Genomic DNA, 27724 nt, shown 5'->3' with positions numbered 1-27724 from the left:
GTTTGGCCACAGAACTGGCCATTGTGATCCATGCATTGCAAATAATTGCACTAGAGATTAAGTTGGCTACTTGTTGACATATTAATTCCAGGGCTGTGAGGTCTAATTGCTAGGCTGACTCAAACTTACAATGATGGATGGATGGAGGTCAGCTTTCGTTGTCAGGGGCTGAAATAAGGGCATTTTCTCTTGCTTGTTGAGGTTAATTTTGTCCTGATATTTTGCTATAATGACTGAAATAAGGTGGTCTCTCTCTCTCTCTCTCTCTCTCTCTCCCCCCCCCCCCTTAAAAAATAATTAAATGTTCTCATACTCCCTTTAATATCTCAAAGGGCACCTGTGTTTACATAGTGACAATATAACAGCTTATTTGAGGATAATGATTAATTAACTGACTCATTTGTAGACGGCTGGTGAGTAATACAAACTCCTTAATTGGTGGACAGCTTGAATTAATTTTTATTGTCCACCCACCAGCACATGGGTACAATGTTAGGGCAATTGCGTAGCACCATTCTCTACATATCTACTCAGTAGTTAGTCCCATTCACTTAAATGGTGCTTCCTCCCAGGTAAGGGAGGATAGGATTGCAGCATCGGTGAGGGACCTGGTGAAAGGATGGAGTAGAATCATCAGATGGACAGGTACCAAAAAGTTCATCACCCCGGCTGATGCAGGGAACTCACTGCTGCAGTGCCTCTAATGGGTGGCATTTACTTTTAAAACTCTAATAAAGGAAAGTACATCACCTTCCAGGACATGGGTGGCGCTGTGATCTAAACCACTGAGCCTAGGGCTTGCCGATCGGAAGGTCGGCGGTTCGAATCCCCGCGTTGGGGTGAGCTCCTGTTGCTCGGTCCCTGCTCCTGCCAACCTAGCAGTTCAAAAGCACGTCATAGTGCAAGTATATAAATAGGTACCGCTCCGGCGGGAAGGTAAACGGCATTTCCGTGCACTGCTCTGATTTCTCCAGAAGCGGCTTAGTCATGCTTTCCACATGACCCAGAAAAACTGTCTGTGGACAAACGCCGGCTCCCTTGGCCAGTAAAGCAAGATGAGCGCTGCAACCCCAGAGTCGTTCGCCACTGGACTTAACTGTCAGGGGTCCCTTTAACTTTACCTTTACATCACCTTCCAAGGCAGTCTACCTATACAATCAGGATTTCCTTCCTAATGTTTGTTTCTGCCAAACCTACTTTTTGTCATTCAAACCTCTTGGGACAGAAAATTACCACAGAGTCAGTGCTGATGTCAAGGAGTGTTCCGTAGAGAAAGAACCTTTATTGTTTTGTTTTTTTACTGTATTCTATTCTATCTACTAAGGGTGGGGAACCATCTTTCCCCTGCAATGCAGGAAACTCAGCATGTGGTTACCCATCCAATTTGAAACCATACCAGACCCTGCTTAGCTTTGAAAATGTGCTGGCAGTTTTATTCCTGCCCCAGACTTGCTCCATCATCTATGTGACCACCACCAAATATTTGGAGATGGCTTTGATAAGGTTGTTGACTGTGCCTGTTTACTCAGGAGCAAGCCTATTAGAAAATGATCTTGCTTCTGAGTAGGCGTGTATAGGATTGAGCTGCCAGTTATCACCCTGACTCAAAATGCTGCCCTGGCACCCTAAGGTGCTGTTGCTCCAGGTTGCGTAGGCTGTCATGAACAGCCAAAATTACTGTTATGTACTGAGCTGATTCCTAGAACAATAGGATCCAGAATGCAGCAGTCTGATTGGTCCGCAGGAGCCACCCAATTCAGCTGCAGGTGGAAATGAATCAATCAGGCTCCTGGATGAAGTGAATCTGCAACCTGATTGGCCTACAGGAGCAGCCCAGAATTAGCCAATCCCGTGGGGCCCATTGTGTAAATAATGTATATATAGCTAGACGTTCTGGGGAAAGATTCATTCATTGCTACTATGAGCTGAATAAAGAGCATGAAATTCACACTCGACTCCGAGTATATTTCAGTTACCATGCTCTTAAGTAAAAGTTTCTTTCTCTCTTTATCCCCCCGCTGTCTTTCTGCCACCCACTTTGCCAGCTGCATGACATTATCCTGAGACTCACACACAGCCCTGGAGTCACAGGTTGCTATTTCTCTCCCAGCAATTTCTTCTCCCTCCCAGAACATCCCGTATGTCTGTCGCAAGGCAAGCTGAAACTCCAAGCTCTGCAGATGAGAGATCTGAATGAAGAGAATTTTAGAAACATCCCTTGTGGAAACATCAATGAATACTGTATATAGAAGTTTTGCAAAGAACCCCCCCCCCCACCTCAATGCATTAATATGGAGTAGGGCTAGCTGTGATTCCACTGTAAATCAGATATGGAGAGCAGATCACAAATCCTCACAAGGGGGTCTGTGATGCTTGAAGAAGAAGTCCTGGGCATTTCATGAAGCTGAATGTTGCAAGTTCCAGGACAGATAACAGAAAGTACTTCTTCATGTAGCCTATAGCTGAACTGTGGAACTCCTTTCCGCAGGAAGCAGTGATGGCCACCAACTTGGATGGCTTTAAAAGAGGGTTGGGCAACTTAATGGAGAAGAAGAAGAAGAAGAAGAAGAAGAAGAAGAAGAAGAAGAAGAAGAAGAAGAAGAAGAAGAAGTTGTTGTTTATTATTTATATCCCTCCCACCTGGCTGTGTTTCCCCAGCCACTCTGGGTGGCTTAAAGCACATTATCACCTTGCCGACAAAGGTTCGTATAGTTAACACTATGGTTTTCCCAGTAGTGATGTATGGAAGTGAGAGCTGGACCATAAAGATGGCTGATCGCCAAAGAATGGATGCTTTTGAATTATGGCGCTGGAGGAGACTCTTGAGAGTCCCATGGACTGCAAGAAGATCAAACCTATCCAGGAAATTAGCCCTGAGTGCTCACTGGAAGGACAGATCCTGAAGCTGAGGCTCCAATACTTTGGCCACCTCATGAGAAGAGAAGACTCCCTGGAAAAGACCCTGATGTTGGGAAAGATGGAGAGCACAAGAAGGGGGCGACAGAGGACGAGATGGTTGGACAGTCTTCTCTAAGCTACCAGCATGAGTTTGACCAAACTGCGGGAGGAAGTGGAAGACAGGAGTGCCTGGCGTGCTCTGGTCCATGGGGTCACGAAGAGGCGGACACGACTAAACAACTAAACAACAACAACAAAGATATTTCCCAATACAAAATTTCCCAATACAGGGCTACCTTCAGATGTCTTCTTAAAGTCAGATAGTTATTTATTTCCTTGACATCTGATGGGAGGGCATTCCACAGGGCGGGCGCCACTACCGAGAAGGCCCTCTGCCTGGTTCCCTGTAACCTCACTTCTCACAGTGATGGAACCGCCAGAAGGCCCTCAGAGGAGGACCTCAGTGTCCGGACTGAACAATGGGGGTGGAGACACTCCTTCAGGTTTACTGGGCCGAGGCCATTTAAGGCTTTAAAGGTCAGAACTAACACTTTGAATTGTGCTTGGAAACGTACCGGGAGCCAATGTAGGTCTTTCAGGACCGGTTTTATATGGTATTGGTGGCCGCTCCCAATGCTAAGGCTACCAATGGCTACGAGCCATTTTGGAACCTGAGGCAAACCACCAGCAAATCAGATCCAAGCCTCACAAAGAGATGCATCGCTGGCAAGGCAGTGTAAGGAATCAAATGCCCCACAGTGTATCTCCCTCTACACTCCACCCTTGGGCAATTGCCTCACCTTGCCTCTTGAGTGGTCCAGCCCTGACGTTCTGCTTCTACAGAGACAGAGATGCTTCTGAATGCTAGTTGCTGGAAACCACAAGAGAGGAGAGTGCTTTTGTGCTCAGGTTCCTCTTAAAGATTCCCCACAATGCATCTGGGTAACCACTACGAGAACAGGGTGCTGGACTCGATGGACCACTGGCCCAATCCAGCAGGCTTTTCTTATGCCTTTATGCAAGGAAGCATGGGTGAATGTCTTACTCTCAAAGCAGGCCTTGGCTGCCGCTGGGGTGTGGGTTGTCCCTCATATCTTGACACCATTAATTAACGTCCTGCTCTCTCGCTATAATCTGCTTATCTGATTTGCTGTCATTCTGCACAATGGCTACGCGGCAATTGCTTGCTCACGCTTGGCTAATTTAATCGCCAGCAGTTAATAACTCCTAAGTACCACTTACTTTGTCCTCGCAGCTTTAATCTCTCAGACAGTCATGCGTACAGTGAGATATATATATTCTCTTTCCCCCCTTCCTACAAAGTTTTTGCAGTTTGCCAGAAATGGCTTTAATAGGATCTTGAAAACTTGTTTATAATAGTCATAGCTTGCACGGCTAATGAGCAAGATAATATATTACAGCATGTGGTTGGCTGAGAATTGTGTGTTCCTTCCTTCGCCTTTCAGCCTGCAGAACGGCATGTCGAATTCCTTTACGTTTCATTTGCTCGACTTATGCTCAGTGATGAAGCGGCCCATCCTTGTGGGTGATATTCCCTTCTGAAAAAGATTATGAAAGATGCACTGCATATTCATACTATGGGGCTATCCCTCTCTTTGATTCCATCAAGGCAGAATTTGGAGTTCCTGGGTTTTCTTTCTTTCTTTCTTTCTTTCTTTCTTTCTTTCTTTCTTTCTTTCTTTTACAAAAGTACTAGGTTTCTATCACTCAGGATTGTGAATTTTGCTTTAGATAACAGAGCCTCCAACCACCTAGATCAGGAATGGGCAACCTTTGGCTCTCCACATATTGTTGATGTAAAGTTCCCATCAGCCCCAGCAAGCATGGCCAAGGCCAGGGATGATGACAGCTGTAGTTCAGTAATATCTGCCCAGCTAAGGTTTTTCGCCCCATATCTGTTGGTTACTGTTCTCCAAAGTGACTTCTAACTAGGTTCATTTTGCCTTAACTCTACAGGCCTGGGTTCAAGATGAGTAAAACTATCGATTTCAGATTCTCCCTTTTTCTCATTTTCTCCAGTCTTAAGTTTGGTTCTCCACATTTTCACAACATTTTGCAATTTTAAGAAACAGTCCTCACGAAAACTTATCAGCATTTTAGTGTGAATTTTCTCAAATATGCATGTTTCTATGCCATTTTGCCAAACACACACGTTATTGTACATTGCTTTCACTCCTATACAGATTATTTTGTGCGCTTCCCCCACCCAGGATGTGAATTTTGTACAAATGGCTTGGTTGGAGTAAAATGTGGAGAATTTTGAAGGGTGGCTAAGCGTGGGTGTTCATATTCTTTCGGATGATGCTCACTGCTTGAAGCAGCCAGAATGTTACAGAAATTGCAGGTGCCAGCTAATATTTCTCCTCCATCTTTTCATTCCTTCTACCTTCTCCTTTTCCTCAAAGTTCAGGTACATTTTGTGGACTTTGAATCTCCATGTATAGTTATGTACGTGCTGTAGGTAAGGTGTACTAGAGCATGTGGATGAATTGTATGCATTAATTCTCTGCTAGACATCCCACAGAAATGTATACCTCAATTTTCAGAATCCCCCCCCCATGTGCAATTCCGGGGTTACGTTTCATGCCTCCTATCAGCTTGTTTGCAGTTCATGTCACTTTTCACATTTGTTGACCCATCCATCCTGCTTTACACATTAAGCTGTGATTCCCTCTTCCCGGTGCAGAAAAATGCACATTTGAATACCATTACTAAATGTGTTTCCCCACAAATTAAGCTTCTCTAAATGGATTTTCTCTCAAAATGCACATTTTATAAGGTTTTCGATATGCTTATTGAACCAAGAACTGCAATGGAACATACAGGAAGTATGAAAGCCAATGGATAAATTAATTCCAATTTTCACTCTGGCCCAGGAGGTGCAGATTATATCAGAATCCACAGGAATCCTCCATTTGATGTTATTCGAAACAGAATCAATTCTTGATTATGCACAGCATCCTATACACAGTTGGCCCCACTGAAATGTGAGGTTGTGGCAACATAGGTAGGGAAAGAATACAAGTTTCTGCCTGACAGGATCCATCCTGGACCCCACATCCCAGCACCACTGAGACTGTTCCCTTTTTTCCTCAAAGTAATCACATCCGCCACCCTCTTCTCCTTGCTGTGATGCCAGAGTGTAAATTATCCTTCCTAAAGTGGGTGTCAATTTCAGCCGTCTTATGCCTATCTCTGGAGGGGAACATTATGACTACTTGGAGCTATGTAGCTGCACAGTTAGGAATTGCTTTGGTCCTTGCCAAGGTTAATGATTTAGCATATATTAGCTGTGTGCTCCACTTAAAACATTCATCACCCAGGCAGAAATCATACATTTATATTCATAGATATTTAACTTGTACGGACTTCACGGGAGAGAATGAAACCCTCCTAGCATTAAATATTGGTGTGTTAGTTGCAGGCTTTTTTCCCGGGCACTGGAGCAATAAGGCTGCAATCCCATACACATTTACCTGGGAGTAAGTTCCCATTGAACTCAGTGGAGTTTGCTTCTGAGTAGATGCATATAGGCTTGCACTGTGATCATCATGTATTGATACAGAACTATGATGGAGAACAAACAATTCTGTCTATATCTATCTAGAGTGAGGACAGCAGTGTTCCTAAGCAAAGGTGAGTGGCAAAACCAAGGTTTCATCAATATGAGTCTCAAAATCCTACAGCTTATTTAAAAGGGAATCTGACGGGCTAAAAACAGGAAACGGGACATGCATTATCTACTGGATGGTGTCTATGAAAGTGCCAGATTTCAAACCCATCAAGTAACAGAAGACCATCCAGAAGACAACAAAGTCTCAGAAGAGAATGCCAGTTTGGTGTAGTGGCTAGAGTGTCAGACCACGACCTGGGAGATCAGGGTTCAAATCCCCACGCAGCCATGGAGCTCACTGTGTGAGCTTGGGCCAGTTGCTTTCTCTCAGCCTAAACTACTTCATGGGGTAGTTGTGGAGATTAAAGGAGGACAACCATGTATGCCACCCGAAGCTCTTTGGAGAAAACGGTGGACTATAAATGCAATAAATAATGCAAATAAATAAGTGCCAACTCTAATGTTTTTTTTACGGCATAACATGTGTGTATATTTTTGCTGGAGCAGTGATCAGATTATAGCAGTTGTGGAGAACCCAAAAACTCTCTGCAGGCCACAGCTCTTCATTGACCCTGCTCCACACCTCAAGTGTTGCTGTGTCACTGACATGGGCAACACTGTGTAGAGGACCTGTGCTACTATTTATTGCAGTGCCCGTTACATATAGACCCAAGTGGCTGATTCATAAAACCCCTGTTTCCGAATGGAACTCACTTGAATAGGGTGGAAAGGGTGAAATGGCTGCTGACTGATACTGATGACTTTGTAACTTATAAAGTAGCACTCTATGCGTTGGCAGCTAAGAAGATCAGGAGGAAAGAACTAGATAAAATAGCGGTCAACTGCAAAGGGGATTCGGATATTTAGAATAGAGTTGGAAGAGACCACAAGGGCCAACGAGTCCAACCCCCTGCCAAGCAGGAAACACCATCAGAGCACTCCTGACATATGGTTGTCAAGCCTCTGCTTAAAGACCTCCAAAGTAGGAGGCTCCACCACACTCCTTGGCAGCAAATTCCACTGTCGAACAGCTCTTACTGTCAGGAAGTTCTTCCTAATGTTTAGGTGGAATCTTCTTTCTTGTAGTTTGGCTCCATTGCTCCGTGTCCGCTTCTCTGGAGCAGCAGAAAACAACCTTTCTCCCTCCTCTATGTGACATCCTTTTATATATTTGAACATGGCTATCATATCATATTTAATTTGCCACATTTTACTAGAGAATCTTCTGCTATTCTATTTTATGCAACAAACAATCTTAGTAGTTGTAACCGTGGTTTATATTGTACAGTATGTGTGGTGCCTGATGATTTTTATGGTTATTGCTGTTTTTCCTTTTTTTATTTTTCTGAATGATGCCATGGCCTATAGCTAGTGCAATAAAAGTCTATGATGATAATGATGATCGGCATGTATCCTTGGACTCTGATAAGCTGCTTGTCTGAATGGGGGACAGAGAAGAGTATGTGCATAAACTAGCCTACCGTACCATGGTAAAACTTACATATGTTGCTCATGTCATTGAATTCTACTCAATATTGATCTAGAGCAGAACTCTGACATATAGTTAGCAGAGTAAAAACTTAAGCACGTTGTAGGAGTTCAAAAAAGAAGAAGAAGAAGAAAAAGACCAGAGGCAATTGTAGTTCATCCAGCAGAGCTTTACTGTTACTGAAGGCAAATGACCATAATGGTCACAAATCCAATACAGTCAGGATTGGTACTGGCCATAAGAAATCCAGTTGCAGCAGACTTAACTCAAACTTACAATAACTTATAATAAGGCTAAACCGCACCAAGGGCCTTCTGGTGGTTCCCTCACTGGGAGAAGCCAAGTTACAGGGAACCAGGCAGAGGGCCTTCTCGGTTGTGGCGCCCTCCCTCTGGAATGCCCTCCCACCAGATGTCAAAGAGAACAACAACTACCAGACTTTTAGAAGACACCTGAAGGCAGCCCTTTTTAGGGAAGCTTTTAATGTTTGATGTATTACAGTTTTTTAATATTTTTTTGGAAGCTGCCCAGAGTGGCTGGGGAAGCTCTGTCAGATGGACGGGGTATAAAATATTATTATTATTATTATTATTATTATTATTATTATTAACCTTAACACTAAGCATACTGTGTACAGAAAACCACACCAGAAGGAAAAGAGATAGAAAGAGAAAGGGTGAAACCCAGACTCCTTCTGGCCTTACTTTTATGGTCAGCATGACCTTGACTGAAAGGAATAACCCAAGCATCATGAAGTTTCTTCTGATTTCTTTCACACAGAGAAGTTCCCAGAAGCTCCCAGAACCCTCTTGAATTAAGTACAGCAGGAAAAATCCCTACACATCAGATCAATACTTTCTGCACCAGGAAATGCAAACTGACAGCTCAGTCCACTTTCCCATCATCTTGCCCTGCCCTCCACTAGAACGTGGCTGAATAACACGCCCCCCCCCATCCCTGCAGCATAGGATGGTGGTGAGTTTTTACTTGTGGCCATGTCCAGCTTTTATTCAACTCTTTGTTGCTTTGGAAGCACCTTGCACTTAAGTCTCCTGGTTTCCTGCTTGGCAGGGGATTGGACTCGATGGCCCTTGTGGTCTCTTCCAACTCTATGATTCTATGATTCTATGATCCACATCAGTTATGGTTGGTGTTTCCTGGTGGGGCTCGCCCACCCCACTGCAGTGCTTGGACACCAAGCTTGCAATGTGTGTCTTATAAAATCCCAGGCTTATTTTTATAGTGAAAAGCAGAGCACCTGCTGAACAGCTCCAGATCTTCCCAGGCTTTTTACACCTCTCCCCACAAGCTGTTTATGCACTGGACGGAGGGGGGGTGGGGAGAGGACCTGCTCCCAGCAAGGATGCCATTATAAGAAGCAGATAGTGCCCCCCCAAAAAAAAATACCACACTTGGTTACATTTAGCCGTGAATCCCACCATCTGCCACATGCTGCAATGAGCCTCGATTCCACAAGAGTGAGTTTCTGATTGGTGAATTTGTCATTGTTTACCCACTCTCGCCCATCTTTCCCAATTGCACTCGCCCCTGATCCTGCGACTCTGTCTGTCATCGTTACATTATTGATGGCTAGCTCCTGAGAAACAATGCCCATATATTTTTCACTAGATACCCAGAATCTAAGGGAGAGCACATAAATGGCTGGTTGCTGCTATTGTATTTTATTTTATTTTTAAAACCCTCATTATACAGGAACAAGATGCTATGTGCCAAGAACATTTCTTGTCAATCAACCTGCTAGATGTTAGATCTTGCCAACTTAAGAACTGAGAGCTGTGCAAGCCAGTTGAGGCTTCTGCTTGGCTTTGCAAGTACCAATGTTTATCTGTTGCCTCTGTAATACAAGGGTGCCCAAAATGGAATTCGTTCTACACCTGAAGCTTGAAAATTGTGCTGGCTAGAGCTGACAAAAGTTGCAGTTCAAATTATCAGGAAGGCACCAAGTTAGAAAAGGTTGTTTAGTGGTTGTATAACTGCTGTAGTTTCTAAAATGCCTTTTATATAAAAACCTCATTCACAATATCTTACAGCAAATTAAAATGTACAGACATTAAAACAAGGCAGTGTAACACAAAGCAGGATTGGCAATAACTTAGTGTCATAACCACACCACCCAAGCAGCTGCCATGTCCCCTCCCCTAAATCATGGATAATCAACTTTTAAAAGATATAAAAGCAACCATCCGACACCATCGTATTTCTGGCAGTAGAGAGTGTTAAGTATAATTGTTTAATTGTAGATTGAAATGGAAAACAACTTTGCTAATGGTTAAACATTGGGGAAATTCTATTGAAGCTAAGAAGAGCTCTCTGAGCTCCTTTTGGGTTGGTGATTAACTGTTAATGTCTCTCTCCACTTCTCTTATACATGATGTTTAACCTTAGATCACATGAGTAAGGTATTCAGTTGTAAATTGCCGTTTTGAGGGAGGCCTTTGTTCTCAAGCCACTGTGAGTGAACAGCCTCAGGCTCGAAGGCAGGCTAATGGAGTCTGCGGGAGATACAGAGCTCTGTTTTATAGCTCTGATTATAAATAGTATTTCATATTTGTAATGAGCTGAACCTATGCTTGGGAAAGCACATGATTTTATGCAACTATTTGGATGTACTACTATTGTTTTATGTCTGTTTGAAGAAAGTTCTGTTAGTAAAGCTCTGGAACCATAGTCTTTGGTCTGAATTTTTTTTGTTCCAAGAGGAGTGTTTTTATTCATCCTATTGCTTCAAGCTGCACAATATTAATATCTGCAATAGAGGAACCTCTGAGAAGATGATGAAGACGGTGTCAGGCAGGTCTTGCTGTGGAGAGCATTCCACAGATGGAGTAAGTACTACTGCTGAAAAGACCCTGTCCATTGTCACCATTCTTGGATCCTCCCTTAGATGAGGTATCCAAGAAAGGCCCCAGGCATTGGCCTAAAGGTATCAATAGGGACCATTGCTCTGTGGTAGACTATGTGCTTTGCGTGCAGAAGGTTGCAGGTCCAATCCTCAGCAACTCCAGGTAGGGCTGGGAGAAACTGCCTGTCTGAAACCCTGGAGAGTTGGTACCAGTCAATGTAGATAAGATTGGGCTGGATGGACCAATGGTCTCAGCATAAGGTAACTTCTTACATTGCGGGGACAGGCAGAGACCCCCATCCCCACCCTAGGCAACTCCCCAGTGGAATAATGACTCATGACAACGTGTTATGGGATTAAAATTGGCTTCAGATGTAGGGAGACCTTGGCTTAGGCACTGGCCTTTTATCCCTCCCAGTTCCCAGCCAGGGTTATCCAAAATGTGTGGGGATTGGGCTGACTCTGGAAAACATATGTTTAAGCAGAGAGCCCACCCCCCCATTTCGCCGCAATGCAGGCGAGACCACTGACAACCTATCGGTGTATGGCCAATGACTCACCTCAAAACAACTCCTTTAACAGGGAACCCTGGGATTGTTGCCGCAGGGAGAGGGCATGGGTAACCGCTTCATGCCCCCCCCCCATTTAGGGAAGATAGACTAAAGGATTCCACCCAAGGCCTGAAACCACCAAAGTTGTGACATTTTGCTACGGGGAAGGCAAAACCTGCCAATGTAGGGAATTTCTTTCCCGGCAGCGCTGTTTAGGGAAGCTTTTAATATTTAATGCTATATTGTTTTTAACACACGATTGGGAGCTGCCCAGAGTGGCTAAGGAAACTCAGCCAGATGGGTGAGGTATAAATAAATTATTATTATTATTATTATTATTATTATTATTATTATTATTATTATTGCCATCTTCAAATATCTCAAGGGCTGCCATGATGGAGCAAACTTATTTTCTCCTGCTCCAGAGGGTAGGGCATGATCCAATGGATTCAAGTTGCAAGAAACAAGATTCTGACTAAATATTAGGAAGAACTTTCTGACAATAAGAGCTGTTTGACAGTGGACTCTCCTTCCTTAGATGTTTTTGAGCAGTGGTTGTATGTATTATCTAGTTGAGATTTCTGCATTGCAGGGGGCTGGCCCAGGGGTTCCTTAAAGGTAAAGGTAAAGGGACCCATGACCATTAGGTCCAGTCGTGACCGACTCTGGGGTTGCAGCGCTCATCTTGCTTTACTGGCTGAGGGAGCCGGCGTACAGCTTCCGGGTCATGTGGTCAGCATGACTAAGCTGCTTGTGGTGAACCAGAGGAGTGCACGGAAATGCAGTTTACCTTCCCGCTGGAGTGGTACCTATTTATCTACTTGCACTTTGACGTGCTTTCGAACTGCTAGGTTGTCAGGAGAGGAGTTCCTTACAACTCTACAATTCAATGATTCTGTTATTCCATTGATATTAAAATCTACAAGCAAAACCCTTCTCTCTCTCTTTTTGAAAGAAAAAAAAAAACAGTTTACCCTATCCCAGCATCCATAAACTGAATATATGGCCACATATATCTAATACACAGTTACTGCAGCCTGTAAACTAATTATAGAGGCATTAGAGTCACTAAACCTTGCCTTGTTAATTAAAACCACCGTCAAATGTTTGCACTGCAAAGATTACCACTTGTACTCACAAACAGGAGAGAATCTTAATTGTATTCCATATGCTTAATTGTGCCACATCAAAGTGACTGCCTTTTTCGTCTTGGCTCACATCAGTGCAGAGCCACAGCTCAGTCGCAGAACATATGCCTGGCATGTAGAAGGCCCCAGGTTCGAATCCTGACATCTCCAAGTAGGGCCGGGCATGTCTCCTGCCTGAAACCCTGGAGAGCTTCTGCCAGCCAGTGTAGACAACATTGAGCTCAGACGGACCAATGGTCCCTATGTTCCACAAAAATGTGCTGCTGGAGGATTTTTGCTCTGTGTTCTTGCCAAACCATTGCTTGGTTTTACAAGGCAGAGCCTGAAGTTCACATTGCTCTTCGTTCCCCTGAATTTCTTTCGGCACACACTTTCAGAGTTCTGCCAGTGTTTTTTGTTGTTTTTGTCTCAAAATGGCAAATTCATGCCTGATCACCACACTAGTCTCCTGCCTGCAGCTCTGCCTTCTGAAATAAAGGATCATCTGCACACAGCCCTATCCTGTCCTCCTTGCCAATTACATTCCTTTTGATCTTTCCAGCTCTGTAGTTTCATTTAGTCACGGCCTACAATAGTGACAGCTGGCTGAGGCAGAACAATACCCAATTACAGTGACACATCTGGGAACTTTGGGGAGGTCGGACGGATGCTTGATTTCTACCATTGTTAAAGCTATCGTGCAAAAGCTTCGTTATTATATGCATCAACATGATACAATGTCTATAGGGAAGAATGCTGCCTATCGACCTACTGTGCCTTACAGTAGACAACAGATTAGATCAGGTGGAAGGGAAAGAAAAAGGCACGTAGAAAAGTTTGTGGAGGCACATCAAGCCTCTGTATCCTCAAGACTTGACTACTGCAATGAACACAGTGTGGGGCTGCCCTTGAGGTTGGTCTAGAAGCTGCAGTGCCATATTTTTTGCTCCATAAGACACACCTGACCACAAGACGCACCTAGTTTTTAGAGGAGGAAAGCCCCATATTTTTGAGGATCAGTTCAAAGTTGTGCAGCTTCTTTTGCAAAGGGGAAAAAATCTGTTTTTATGGGGTTCAACTCACAGTTCTGCAGCTTCTTTAGGAAAGGAAAGGGAGCTGTTTCCAGACAGATAATCTAATCAGCCAGTCACATGTCGCTGGGGAAACAAACAGCCTCCGTCTGCAGAACATTCAACAATGGAGCACTGGGCAAGGGGCCGGGACCAGAAAGGGAGCCAGCGACCGACCACACATTTGCTCCATAAGACGCACAGACATTTCCCCTTACTTTTTAGGAGGAAAAAAGGTGCATCTTATGGAGTGAAAAATATGGTAGGTATAAAATATTGCTGTGAAGTTGTGGTTTGGAGCTAACCAGACTACAATTTTGTGAAGCAGCTGTGCTGGCTTCCTATAAGCTACTGAGCCAGATTCAAGGTGCTGTTTGGATGTGAAGAAGAAGAGGAATTTGGATTTGATATCCCGCTTCATCACTATCCGAAGGAGTCTCAAAGCGGCTAACATTCTCCTTTCCCTTCCTCCCCCACAACAAACACTCTGTGAGGTGAGTGGGGCTGAGAGACTTCAGAGAAGTGTGACTAGCCCAAGGTCACCCAGCAACTGCATGTGGAGGAGCGGAGACACGAACCCGGTTCACCAGATTACGAGTCTACCACTCATAACCACTACACCACACTGGCTCTCTGTTACTTGTCCACAAAGTCTTAAACCAGGGGCAAGAAACCACAAGCTTGCATGCCCTTCAAGCCTTTCTGTCTGTCCCTCGAGAGTCTCCCCAGGCCACACCCATTTCCTAACCACACCTCTCTAATGTGCAGCAGGAGGGAGTTCTGGAGGGTAGGTGCCACCACACTAAAGACCCAGTTCTTATCTCATATAGACTGGACCTCCTGATGACAATGTATCAAGGACTGGCTTGCTGAGGAGGAGTGGTAGAAGTCACCTGACCAGGGGAAGTCCAGACTGGTGGGCAACTGGACACACTCCAGAGGAGAAGAGGAGCTGGGAGATACTGGAAGGTGAGAAACAGGGGCCACCAAGCAGATGCCCCAGCCCTCAGTCAAGACAGGAGTCAGACTTGGCACCAGATGACTGTGTGTCTGCCCAAAGCCTGCTAGCACCTCCTCCCTCACCAAACAAGGTGTTTACTGCATGTAACCGAGAACGAAACAGAGACAGGAAAGTTCCTGGAGGCAGAGGGAGGGATCTGACAGTTAGAAAATAGTCTAGAAGGGTTCCCTGGTGTCAAAAAAGGTTATTTATGTGTGCCACTACTACAGCCCGTGCTTTGCTAGCCCCCAAATGGAAAACAAACAAGGTCCCAACCAAAGAAGAATGGCAACTTAAGAATATGCGCAGCTTGCAGAGTTAACCCATAGAATAAGAGAACAAGAAGAACATACGTTTAGAGAAGATTGGAAAACATTTATTGAATATAAGGGAAATAACTGTGTAGCTGCAGCTGAAAACGCTGGCAGCCTTAAGATAAATTAAACAGTGTAAATAAGTTTTGATGGATGTAATAATGGAATACTGAATGGTATAGTTTTTGTAAAATATGCAGGGATTTATGATATGCAAAATGAACTGTGGAAAGAGAAGAAAGGAAGTCATTGATATCTTAAGGGTGTAAAAATTAGTACTTTAAATTGTAAAACAGAAAATTTAATTTAAAAATTATACATATATAAAAATAAAATAGTCCAGAAGGGGAAGAGCTAGCCACTCTGAGCACCAGCTTATGTGAGAGAGCATATCTCACAAGTTTCTGTATATTCCTGTTCTGATTTTATAATAAAACCATTAACTCCAAGTTCACTGTGTGACCCTATGTCTCTCTCACCTTTGCTGAACTGTGCTACATCTCAGCGTTCAAGCCATGACACAAGAGTATCTGCAGGAGGCCCTCTACACTATTGGTAGAGGTCACAGTTCGTATCTTTGCTGGTGCAGCTGTGCTCAGCATGGGCTTCAGTGGACTCTCAGTTCTTCATCTCCCCATCTGGCCCTCAATGGACATGCACTGGTGTGTGCAAGGACCTCCTAACTTGAGAACTGTGCACTCATCATACTGGAGGGAAGTTTCAAACATGGTTCTGCTCTGGGTACCGTGTTCTTCATCATTTCTACAGTGTCTTAGATGAAGAGCCATAGAGAACAGGAGTGCCATCTTGAATAAAATATGGGGGGGGGAGTAAGCCCCACCCCACATAATTTATCACAATCTGTGGTGCACACACATCAATTGAATGGCAATGCCCATCAACTGGCTGCCCCCCCCAAATATTTTGCTGGGGGGGGACCCCTCAGCCCTTAGGAGTTGGCTCCTGTGGTAGACAGTAATGATTACCGTATTTTTTGCCCTATAGGACACACTTTTTCCCCTCCAAAAATGAAGGGGAAATGTGTGTGCGTCCTATGGGGCGAATGCAGGCTTTCGCTGAAGCCTGGAGAGCGAGAGCGATCGGTGCACACCGACCGCTCTCGCTCTCCAGGCTTCGCGGACCTCTCCGCAAGCAGCGGGAGCACTCCCACTGCATGGGGAGAGTTGCCGGCATCCCGAAGCCTGCGCGCGCTGATCTCAGCGCGTCCAGGCTTCGCGGACCTCTCTGCAAGCAGCGGGAGTGCTCCTGCTGCTTGGGGAGAGTTGCCGGCATCCCAAAACCTGCGTGCGCTGAAATCAGCGCGTCCAGGCTTCGCAGACCTCTCTGCAAGCAGCGGGAGCGCTCCCGCTGCTTGGGGAGAGTTGCCGGCATCCCGAAACCTGCGCGCGCTGAAATCAGCGCGTCCAGGCTTCGCAGACCTCTTTGCAAGCAGCGGGAGCGCTCCCGCTGCTTGGGGAGAGTTGCTGGCATCCCAAAGCCTGTGCGCGCTGATCTCAGCGCGTCCAGGCTTTGCGGACCTCTCCACAAGCAGCGGGAGCACTTCCACTGTTTGGGGAGAGTTGCCGGCATCCCGAAGCCTGCGCGCGCTGAAATCAGCGCGTCCAGGCTTCGTGGACCTCTCTGCAAGCAGCGGGAGCGCTCCCGCTGCTTGGGGAGAATTGCCGGCATCCCGAAGCCTGCGCGCGCTGAGATCAGCGCGTCCAGGCTTCGCGGACCTCTCCGCAAGCAGCGGGAGCCAGCGCTGGGCTCCCACGGCTTGCAGAGAGCTGCCTGTTTCGGGGCTGGGGTCGGGGGAAGCTCGGGCCGCCCCAGCCCCGTGCCTGGGGGGAAAATATTTTTTTCCCTTTATTTCCCCCCCAAAAAAACTAGGTGCGCCTTATGGGACGGTGCGTCCTATAGGGCGAAAAATACGGTAAATTTTGAGACAATGCAAAACTAGGAGGAGCAGCTAACCCCTCATAAGATCCTGGAATAAAATTCAAAATAAATTTGATAGAATGGAAATCTGGGCTGGAGATAACATAATGTTAGTCAATTGAGACTCGTGCAAAGTTCTGCATTTGTTGGGATGGAAATCATATGCGCAGGTAGAAAATTCAGGATATCTGATTTGGCATAAATAGATGAGAAATGAATCTTGGCATTATTGGCCATCACAAGCTTCACAAGCTAAGCTTTGCGTTGTGTTAATACAAACACTTTATTATGCAATAGTCCAGCTGCATCAGAGCTACTCTTCCCAATTCCGGGTCCAAATTCTAAGAAGGGTATAAGCAAATTGGAACGGGTTTTGAGGAGGGGATTGAAGATGGTGAAGGGGATGGGAAGCAAAGTATGAGGATATGGCTGTGCATATTCTAGAGGGGTAGGGATGGGGGGGATGGAGGGCACTTGAAATACCTGAAGGGTTGTCACAGGTACCAGGGATGGGGAACCTCTGGCTCATTGGCCATTTAAGACCCACCAAGGGTCCAGATTTGGTACATGAAACCCACTTTCCCCAGCCATGCTACCCTACCCCACACCTAACAGCATGTGATGTCAGGTGCTGGACAGGTAAATCTGCACAGGAACAGCCAGGAGCCATGGAATGTGCTCTCTGTTGTTTCTCTACAAGCAGGGCTTGATTTCATTGCCTAATAATAATAATAATAATAATAATAATAATAATAATAATAATTTATTATTTATACCCCGCCCATCTGGCTGGGTTTCCCCAGCCACTCTGGGCGACTTCCAACGGAATATTAAAATACAGTAGTCTTTTAACTTTAAAAGCTTCCCTAAACAGGGCTGCCTTCAGATGTCTTCTAAAAGTCTGGTAGTTGTTTTTCTCTTTGACATCTGGTGGGAGGGCGTTCCACAGGGCGGGTGCCACTACTGAGAAGGCCCTCTGCCTGGTTCCCTGTAACTTGGCTTCATGCAGCGGGAGAACTTCCATAAGGCCCTCGGCACTGGACCTCAGAGTCCGGGCAGAATGATGGGGATGGAGATGCTCCTTCAGGTATACTGGACTGAGGCTGTTTTAAATTTGGTGCCAAATACAAACCCTATCAGGATGGGATCCACTGGACAGCTCCCAAGTGGAGTTGATCCCTGCCATGTATTTAAATTCAGCAGCAAATACAAGGCCCACTGGGACCAGATTCATTTGGGAGTTCCCAATCAGAACTCCCAAGTGGATACAATCCATGCTGAACAAAGAGCTTCCATTTGGTGCTGAATTCAGTGGTCCAACCCTCCTGCCACTGGTGGTCTCCAAAGGGTGGTGATGTTCTAAATCAAGCCCACTGGCTGGACCTGGTTCTTCATCCCAGCTCTAGATCAAATGCTCTTAGGTTATAAGAGCGTACATTTTGGTTGACTATTAGAAGAAATAAAAAATTCCTCCCAGTAGCACCTTAAAGACCAACTAAGTTAGTTCTTGGTATGAGCTTTCGTGTGCATGCACACTTCTTCAGATACACTGAAACAGAAGTTGCCAGACCCTTCTATATAGTGAGAAGGTGGGGAGGGGTATTACTCAGAAGGGTGGTGGGAATGGGAGATTGGCAGATAGCTGAGATGAGCCTGTTGACGACTCATCTCAGCTATCTGCCAATCTCCCATTCCCACCACCCTTCTGAGTAATACCCCTCCCCACCTTCTCACTATATAGAAGGGTCTGGCAACTTCTGTTTCAGTGTATCTGAAGAAGTGTGCATGCACATGAAAGCTCATACCAAGAACTAACTTAGTTGGTCTTTAAGGTGCTACTGGAAGGAATTTTTTATTTTGTCTATGGCAGACCAACATGGCTACCTATCTGTATTAGAAGAAACCTCTTGATGTTGAGAGCAGTTCAGCAATGGAGTTAATTATGTAGAGTGGAAGGAGCTTCCCCTCACTTGAGATCTTCAAGCAGAGACTGGAGAACCATCTGTTGGAGATCCTCTGGATCTCCTGAAACAACCCAACTCTATTATTTTGGTGTATCTTGAGGGAGGAAAGAAGGGGGCTCTGTTGAAATGTAAGTAGATTTCTACCCAGGTATTCAGCTGTGTCTTAGTGATGGATTATTTCCTAAGCTTCAGTGTATACATATGCCACACACTCATTTAGCAAAGGGGAAAAAACATGATGAAGGAATGAGTTTTTAGAATTAATAGTTCCTGCCAGTTTAATTAACAGTCTGGAGTAATCCACTGGATTGAGCGGAAGGCTCAGCTCGTTGTACTGAAGATTTGTTTTGGTGTCCTGGGAGAATGCTGGAAGCATTTTTCCACAGTTATACAGTGGTTTATATATATAAATGACGATCATTAGGATATTGGAAGGGGGCAGATTAATGGGCATGCAGCTAGCAGAGAATTGCATTCTGACTGAGCAATGGGGAGCAAACGATAGGCCTGGGGGCAGCACTAGGGTCCTCAGCATCTCTTTAGGAATACAACTTTAATACGATCTTTAATCAAACTAGAGCAACAACAACAAAACCCTGAGCACTGAGTCACTTGACAAGTCAATGAACATAGAGGCAAATCTCCCTTGAATCAATCTTTGCTTGCAAGACCAATTAGACCTATATCAGTAACAGTTGTTGGGCTACACATAATTCCTGGCCGTTGAAGCCACGCCGACTGAGGGTGATAGAAGGAGAGTGTAATAGTCCAACAAAATCTGAGGAGCCTGGGTTTGAAGGTCCTTCAAGGCAAAGCGCAATTCACAGATATGCCACACGGGGCAGCTGTACAGAGATCCGGCAACTATTGACAGTATGCTATAGAATCGTGAAGGGGACGCAGGTGGCGCTGTGGGTAAAAGCCTCAGCGCCTAGGGCTTGCCGATCGAAAGGTCGGCGGTTCGAATCCCTGCGGCGGGGTGCGCTCCCGTCGTTCGGTCCCAGCGCCTGCCAACCTAGCAGTTCGAAAGCACCCCCGGGTGCAAGTAGATAAATAGGGACCGCTTACCAGCGGGAAGGTAAACGGCGTTTCCGTGTGCGGCTCTGGTTCGCCAGAGCAGCGATGTCACGCTGGCCACGTGACCCGGAAGTGTCTTCGGACAGCGCTGGCCCACGGCCTCTTGAGTGAGATGGGCGCACAACCCTAGAGTCTGGCAAGACTGGCCCGTACGGGCAGGGGTACCTTTACCTTTACCTTTATAGAATCGTGATAATCAAAGAGATAGCTTCTCGCCCCCTCCGTTACTTGTAGATTCTTCACTAAGCATGCACCTGCTTTCCTTCTCCTCTCTTCCAGAGCGGCCGGAATGTAATTACACAATAGAATCTAATTAATCTAACCCTCAGGCTGATTACATTGTGGCCAGGACCTCATGAACACTGAAAGGAGAATTCTCTGCTGGCAATGGTGCAAGGGAGTGCGCACGTAACAACGCTCACTGTCATAACATGTGGAAATGGTGGCATGCTGCCACCTGGGAGGTTACAGCTGCTTTGCATTAGCAGCCAAGGGAGAGCAAATTTATTGACTGTGCAAAATCCATTTTGGGATGGTTTAAAAGAAGCTGGTCAACTGTGTTAATGACAATGTTGTCTTATATTGTAAGAGCTGATGACGCAGTGGGATGAAGACATGATTGTGTTGACAGATGGGTTCCTTTTGTTCTGTACTGGAACAACAAATAGCAAGACAATGTTCAACTTCGTTATTTTGTTTTTGCTGGCTTTGAGGGCCACATTCAGCCCCTGGGCCTGAGGTTCCTCACCAAACATTTATATATTAGATTCCCAATACAGTGGAATGACAATTCCAGGATTTCTAGCAGTACAAAATCCCCGCAGATAGACTATCCCCTGAACTAGGGTAACCAGACATCCCTGGTTCCCAGGGACAGTCCCTGGACTTGTAAATCTGTCCCTGGACAAATTCCATCCCTGGAATGTCCCCAGATTTGCAAATCTGTCCCCGGGAAATGTGGCAACGGCAGCCTCAGCCTGGTAGCACAGTTGGCTCTGGCTAGCTCCAGGCTGCTGACTGCCATTGCCGCTGCCGAAAAGGAACCGGGGACGTCTGGCGGTTCAGACCTCCTTCCCCCTTCCCCCTTTGTTTTGATAGATTGAGGGAGGCTCGGGAGTCACAGGAGAGTGGCTGTTGCCCAGGAGGGGCGCAAGGCGCATGGTTTCTCTGCCAGGCAAGATGCAAAGCCCTTCTTTCACACCCTATGAAACATAAATGCACAGAGGTTTTTTAAAAACTGGGCAACGGCATACCACTTGCCCATGACTCCTGAGCCTCCCCCAATCTCCTGCCCCCTTCCCCCTTTGTTTTGACAGATCGGGGGAGGCTCGGGAGCTGCAGGCAGGCAGCCATTGCCCAGTTTTTTTTAAAAAAAACTCTGCGCATTTATGTTTCACAGGGTGCAAAAGAAGGGCTTTGCACCTTTATACAATATGCATGTGTGCTTGGGCCCAGGGTCTTTTGCCTCACCATCCCCACTACTGACTCCCTGTTGCTACTCAGCTTCAAAAAAAAAAAAAAAAGAAAGAAAGAAAAGAAAAGGGGGGGGGGATTCATTGAAAAAAATCTGGTAACCATACCCTGAACAGGTCCATGAAACAGAGCTTAAAGAGTTGCTGTTAAAATTGCTTCCCGTGAGTTTGGGGGTACAATGCAAAGCACTGCAAAAGAGCTAAAAGTATAGAGTTTTGCCTGCAACAACTGCTTGGAGGTCTCAAGGACATCCCTGGTTTTGCATTGTGGGAAGCAGGACACTGCTCTAGCTGAACATTTTGTCTGATCCGGCAAGGCTCTTCTGAGGTTATTAGGAGCCTTGTAATAAAGCACACTGAAGCATTATTATAGAATTAATTACCCCCCATCAGAGGTAATGTTTGGCACTCAAAGCTGCGGTGGTTAAATTCACCTGCTCAGATATAATCAATGATTTTGTGCTACTTCAGAGAAATCATTAACAAGGCAGGACCCTGGTACAAAATATTCTGCAAGCAATCTAATCATAATGGCCCTGCTCTGTCTCTAAAATTAGGTCCATTTCCTATTTTTGCTTTTTTTAAAATCTCCCAGCCTCGCATATCTCCAGCCAACGCACTTATATCACAACAATGAAACACACACATTTCAAATAGCTGTTGTGGACAGCTTGTACTTTACTTTTTAAAAACAGGCACAAGTTCTAGGTGCAGGCCAATTTTTTTATGATGTATAACAACATTGGGTCTTTAAAGGGGGGGGGGTTGCAGGAATTTTCACTACCCCCTTGGCAGGGATTCTCAGTTCCGGCAAAAAAACAAAAACCAAACAAGTCCAATCTCTTCCACAAAGATTTGTCAGTTTTATAGTCTCCTTGAACCCTGCATCCAAGCTCCTCAACAGCAAAAAACCCCAGGGAATTCGGATTCGGTAGGGTGCTGCGAAAGACCTTTACCCCACATCAAGAAATAACAATTCTCAGAACTCTGTGGGAGGAAGGAGAAGGGATTTAATATTAAAGCAGTTTGTAACATGGAGAAGCTCATGCAGCAAAATTTAATTTTCAAGCTAAGGAAAGGAGGAGGATACACTCAGTGAACATCTGAACCTATACCTAGAAAGGGGAAGGATGAATTCTTCACATAATGCACCTCTGACATACTGGATTCACTGCTATCCAGTGTTGTGCTGGTTGCAAAATTAAATGTGTTTTTGAAAGAACAGGTCTCCAAGCTGGAGACTGATACATTCATCAGTCATGTGCTAATGCACGGCACATATCTCTGGCCACCTGCCTTCCGATGGATGCCTAGCTAAGGACTGCCAGCTTCTGCTTGGACAGCCTGAACCAAAGATAATTTATGCTGGATGTGGCAATCTGTTTGGAGCTTCAGTTTGGTTTTCTATAAATATAAAACAATAACATTTTTTTTTTTAACTCCAGTATTAGAATCATGTTCCCAGCCTTGAGTTCCTAAATGATGTCCCTAACATTTGGATCCCCGGTCTAATCCTTAGCAGCCTTATCCAGACTGCTTTCGGATTCTCCATGGTAATAAGAGGATGTATCAGCCCATGTGATGACTGTACCACTTTTGAAACAGCTTGTTTGAATCTTCTGTCAGATTAAACATTATGAGGGATGTGCAAGCAGAGGCGTAGGAAGGTCAGGTGGTACCCGGTGCAGAAAATTTCTTGTCACCCCCCCCCCCATTGATTGATTTATTCATTTTTGGCTGCAAAAATGGTTTTACATTATTTCATATTTTGTTACAAAGGAATAATAATAAGTAAAAATAATAATAATAAACTTTTATTTATATCACGCCCTCCCCGGCCAAAGTCGGGCTCGGGGCGGCTAGCATCAGATACGTAACATTGGTATAAAATCAAACAATAATTAAATTAAAAACATGTCAAAATCAAATTAAAGTCTAATTAGATGGCTTTCTGCAGGGTTAAGGTTAGGAACAGTAAGTGCTGCACTGAATTGAAATTTCAGCCTTCACGACATAGGAAAACGGCCAAGTAAACAGCTATTTTTGTGGAGGAGGGTCAAGATATTAACTGATATGCATGAAGTTTCATATATAGCTATATAATCCCTAGTGTAGTAAGATAAGACCTTTGGAGCAGGCATTTTCAAAAAAAAGTTTTTTATGAACCCCCCTAAAGGTAAAGGTAAAGGGACCCCTGATCATTAGGTCCAGTCATGGCCGACTCTGGGGTTGCGGCGCTCATCTGGCATTATTGGCTGAGGGAGCCGGCGTACAGCTTCCGGGTCATGTGGCCAACATGACTAAGCCGCTTCTGGCGAACCAGAGCAGCGCACGGAAGTGCTGCTTACCTTCCCTCTGTAGCGGTACCTATTTATCTACTTGCTCCTTGACATGCTTTTGAACTGCTAGGTGGGCAGGAGCTGGGACCGAGCAATGGGAGCTCACCCCGTTGTGGGGATTCAAACCGTTGACCTTCTGATCGGCAAGCCCTAGGCTCTGTGAACCCCCCTGGTAGGGCAGTAATTGTTCCTTTATGATTTGTCACCCCCTCCATAATGGAACTTGGGGCGAACCGCCCCCGCCCCCCCTTCCTACGCCCCTGTGTGCAGGAATAGCCCTGTTGGAGGGGGGGTGCCACTCTTCCCATCTTGCATACAGAATTATTGCAGTTTTCTAGCGGGATGTTAATACAATCACTGACATTTAACATCAAATAGAAAGCACTTACGCGTCTTTCTGCTGGAAAGTATTTATTGCACTTCTGACAACTTCTTGCTGGCTACTTTTCACCACCTTGATAATTTAGCTGCAGGGATAATAGGGGGAGGGAACACCTCCAACAAAGCCCTTTGCTTTGTTCTTTCAGCATTGAAATGTTCCAGTCCAGGAGATTTATGAAGTTTATTTAAGACTGTACCTTTCGATAACAAAACAGAATCTACTTTTACTTTTCCAGTTTCATTTGGCCGAGAGAATAAGCCCACTTCCCCCCTCCCCATACTGCCTCTGCTTTCTTCTGTAGACATATTGCTTTGTCCAAGCGCAAACAAACAATATATTTAATTGCCTTTCCAGTGCCAAATGGGACAGGAGACCTGAATGGAGCTGGGCTCTTGGAGATCAAAACAAGCCCCTTGCATTGTGGAGTCTCAGACTGGCACATAAAATGTTACTGGGTTATGTAAGATATTTGGCGCTACGGGTTTGAAGGTGCGTCTGGAGGGGGGGACAGGGAAAGCTCGCACAGTGGTACCTCAGGTTAAGTACTTAATTCGTTCCGGAGGTCCGTTCTTAACCTGAAACTGTTCTTAACCTGAGGTACCACTTTAGCTAATGGGGCCTCTTGCTGCTGCCGCCGCACCACCAGAGCATGATTTCTGTTCTCATCCTGAAGCAAAGTTCTTAACCTGAAGGACTATTTCTGGGTTAGTGGAGTCTGTAACCTGAAGCATATGTAACCTGAAGCGTATGTAACCCAAGGTACCACTGTGCATCCCTTCAGTCTTTAAATGACCAGTGATCAGTTTGGAAGAAAAGAAATGAAAAGAACATTACACAAGTATTCATTTGGTAGTTGCCTCAGAGCAGGGGTACCAACTTGAATAGAATATTGGGGCAAGGGGAGAGATAAGCCCTGCCCCACATAATCAATCACAATCTGCGATGCACACAAACCATTTTTTGGGAAATATTTTTTATTGAAGATTTTCTTGAATTACAAAAGAATGTGCAACGTCTCTCCTCTTTTCACCCCTCAAATATAGAGTCCCTTAGTTACGTTCAATGTAAGACCGTGTTGTATCTAGTATAGGGCTGAAGGGGAAGAGAGGGGGAAGGAGAGCGTGGTGGAGAGAGGGGGGTGGTACATTTGAATGGCAATGTTTATCAACTTTGGGGGCCCCCGGGCCCCTCAAATATATTATTGGGGAGTCCGAAGGGACCTTGGCACCTAGGACTTGGCTCCTATGCCTCAAAGCAGGGGTCAGCAAACTTTTTCAGCAGGGGGCCGGTCCACTGTCCCTCAGACCTTGTGGTGGGCCAGACTATATTTTTTTTGGGGGGGGGTGAATGAACAAATTCCTATGCCCCACAAATAACCCAGAGATGCATTTTAAATAAAAGGACACATTCTGCTCATGTAAAAACACGCTGATCCCCAGACCGTCCGCAGACCGGATTTAGAAGGCGATTGGGCTGGATCTGGCCCCCGGGCCTTAGTTTGCCTACCCATGCGTCAAAGGAAATTAGGAGCCAATGGGACTTTTAACATATACAGGGACCTCTTTATGGTGGCCCCCAGGTTGTGGAATTGGGATCTCTCTTGCACCATCATCGTCATCTATTGGTCATGACACATCTCTTTAGCCAGATCTGTGCTTACGGTGTGGTCTTCACACTTCTTTCACTGATGTTCCACACATCAACGCATTAACTGAGTTGCTGGTTAATTCTGTGGTTGTGTTTTATGATTTTATTATACTATCTACCTGTTATAGTTGTGATGTTTCTGTAACCAGCTCTGGGAACATTCTGTGAAGGGTAGGATCTAGGAGCAAATTATCTACTATATATTTTGGACCGTTGTGATTTGTTTGTCAATTCACTCTGCCTTTAGAGGTATCGTAACCAAATATTGCATGACGGTTCCTGAAATCAAGGAACAGATTTTTGTCTATGTTTGCATACAACTGGGCACGATTTTGAACCAAAATGGCAAAATGAACCTTTCAAAACTGCAGTGATTTTCACCACTGAGTTCAAAACTGCACAGTTGTTTTTCTTTCTTCGGATTCCCAGAAAAAATCAGGTACAAGACTGCTGGTAAATAACTAACTAACTGGGGATGAAGTTCTACATTCTGCATCAGGGATCTATGCATAATGTCACTGAAGAGCAGGGTAAGAAAGCTTCAAATAATATGGATATCAGTGGCGTAGTGTGGGGGGTGCAGGGGGGGCCGGCCGCACCGGGCGCAACATCTGGGGGTTAGGGTTAGGGGGCGCAAATCCACGGGTTAGGGGGCGCGAATCACTTGCCTTGCCCCGGGTGCTGACAACCCACGCTACGCCACTGATGGATATACCCATTGCACTTTGCACTTCCAATGCAATTTTATTTTGAGGGGAAATATGTTTAGAAATGTGTATTTTGGAATTAAATGCACATGTTCACATGATTCCTTTTTAAAGAGCAGGCTGTGTGCTCCTAAATCACAGGAACACAAGGTACTACCTTAGGCTGAGTCAGACCATTGGTCCATTTAGCTCAGTATTGTCTACACTGACTGGCAGCAGTTCTCTATTGTTCTAGATAGGGAGCCTCTCCCAGCCCTACCTGGAGATTCTGGGGACCTTCTGCATGCAAAGCAGATGCTCTGCCACTGAGCTACAAGTTACTCCCCCATCCCTACCCTACCCTACCCTACCCTACCCTACCCTACCCTACCCTACCCTACAGGTATTCCCACTATTGGCAAAGTGGTGCACCAACAAGCACAAAACAACCCCCCTGCAGAGCCACAAATCCAACTCAATGGTGTAACTCTAGAAAATGTCGGTCACTTCTCCTACCTGGGCAGTTATCTTTCCACAAGGGCCAACATTGCTGCCGAACTCCAGCATCGCCTGAGCTCTGCGAGTGCAGCTTTCTCCCAATTAAAGTGCAGAGTGTTTGAGGACCGGGACATTCACAGGGAAACCAAAATGCTTCTTTACAAAGCTATTGTACTACCAACCTTACTATATGCTTGTGAAACATGGATCACTTATAAACACCACCTCCAACTCCTCGAAAGATTCCATCAGTGGTGTCTCCAAATAATTTTACACATCACTTGGGAAGACAGGCGAACTAATGCCAGTGTATTGGAAGAAGCAAAGATCACCAGTGTCAAAGCAATGATTCGTCAACCTCAACTTTGTTGGACTGGTCATGTTGTGCGGATGCCTGATTATCGTCTTCCAAAGGTCTATTCCAAACTTTAAAATGGAAAGCGTAATGCTGGTGGTCAACAAAAGAGGTTTAAAGACTCTCTCAAGGCAAATCTTTAAAAATGTAGTATAAACACCGACAACTGGGAAACACTGGCCTGTGAGCGCTCCAATTGGAGAACAGCCTTTACCAAAGGTATCATGGACTTTGAAGATGCTCGAACTCAGGACAAAAGGGAGAAATGTGCTAAGAGGAAGGTATGTTTGGCAAACCCTCACCATGATCAACTCCTGCTCGGAAATCTCAGTCCTCACTGTGGAAGGACGTGTGGATCCAGAATTGGCCTCCACAGTCACTTACGGACTCACTGTTAAGACCGTGTTTATGGAAGACAAT

Source organism: Podarcis liolepis (genome assembly GCF_965112155.1).
Source record: "Podarcis liolepis genome assembly, chromosome: 9".
NCBI classification, from domain to species: domain Eukaryota; kingdom Metazoa; phylum Chordata; class Lepidosauria; order Squamata; family Lacertidae; genus Podarcis; species Podarcis liolepis.
Note: the sequence above shows the minus strand (reverse complement) of the source record.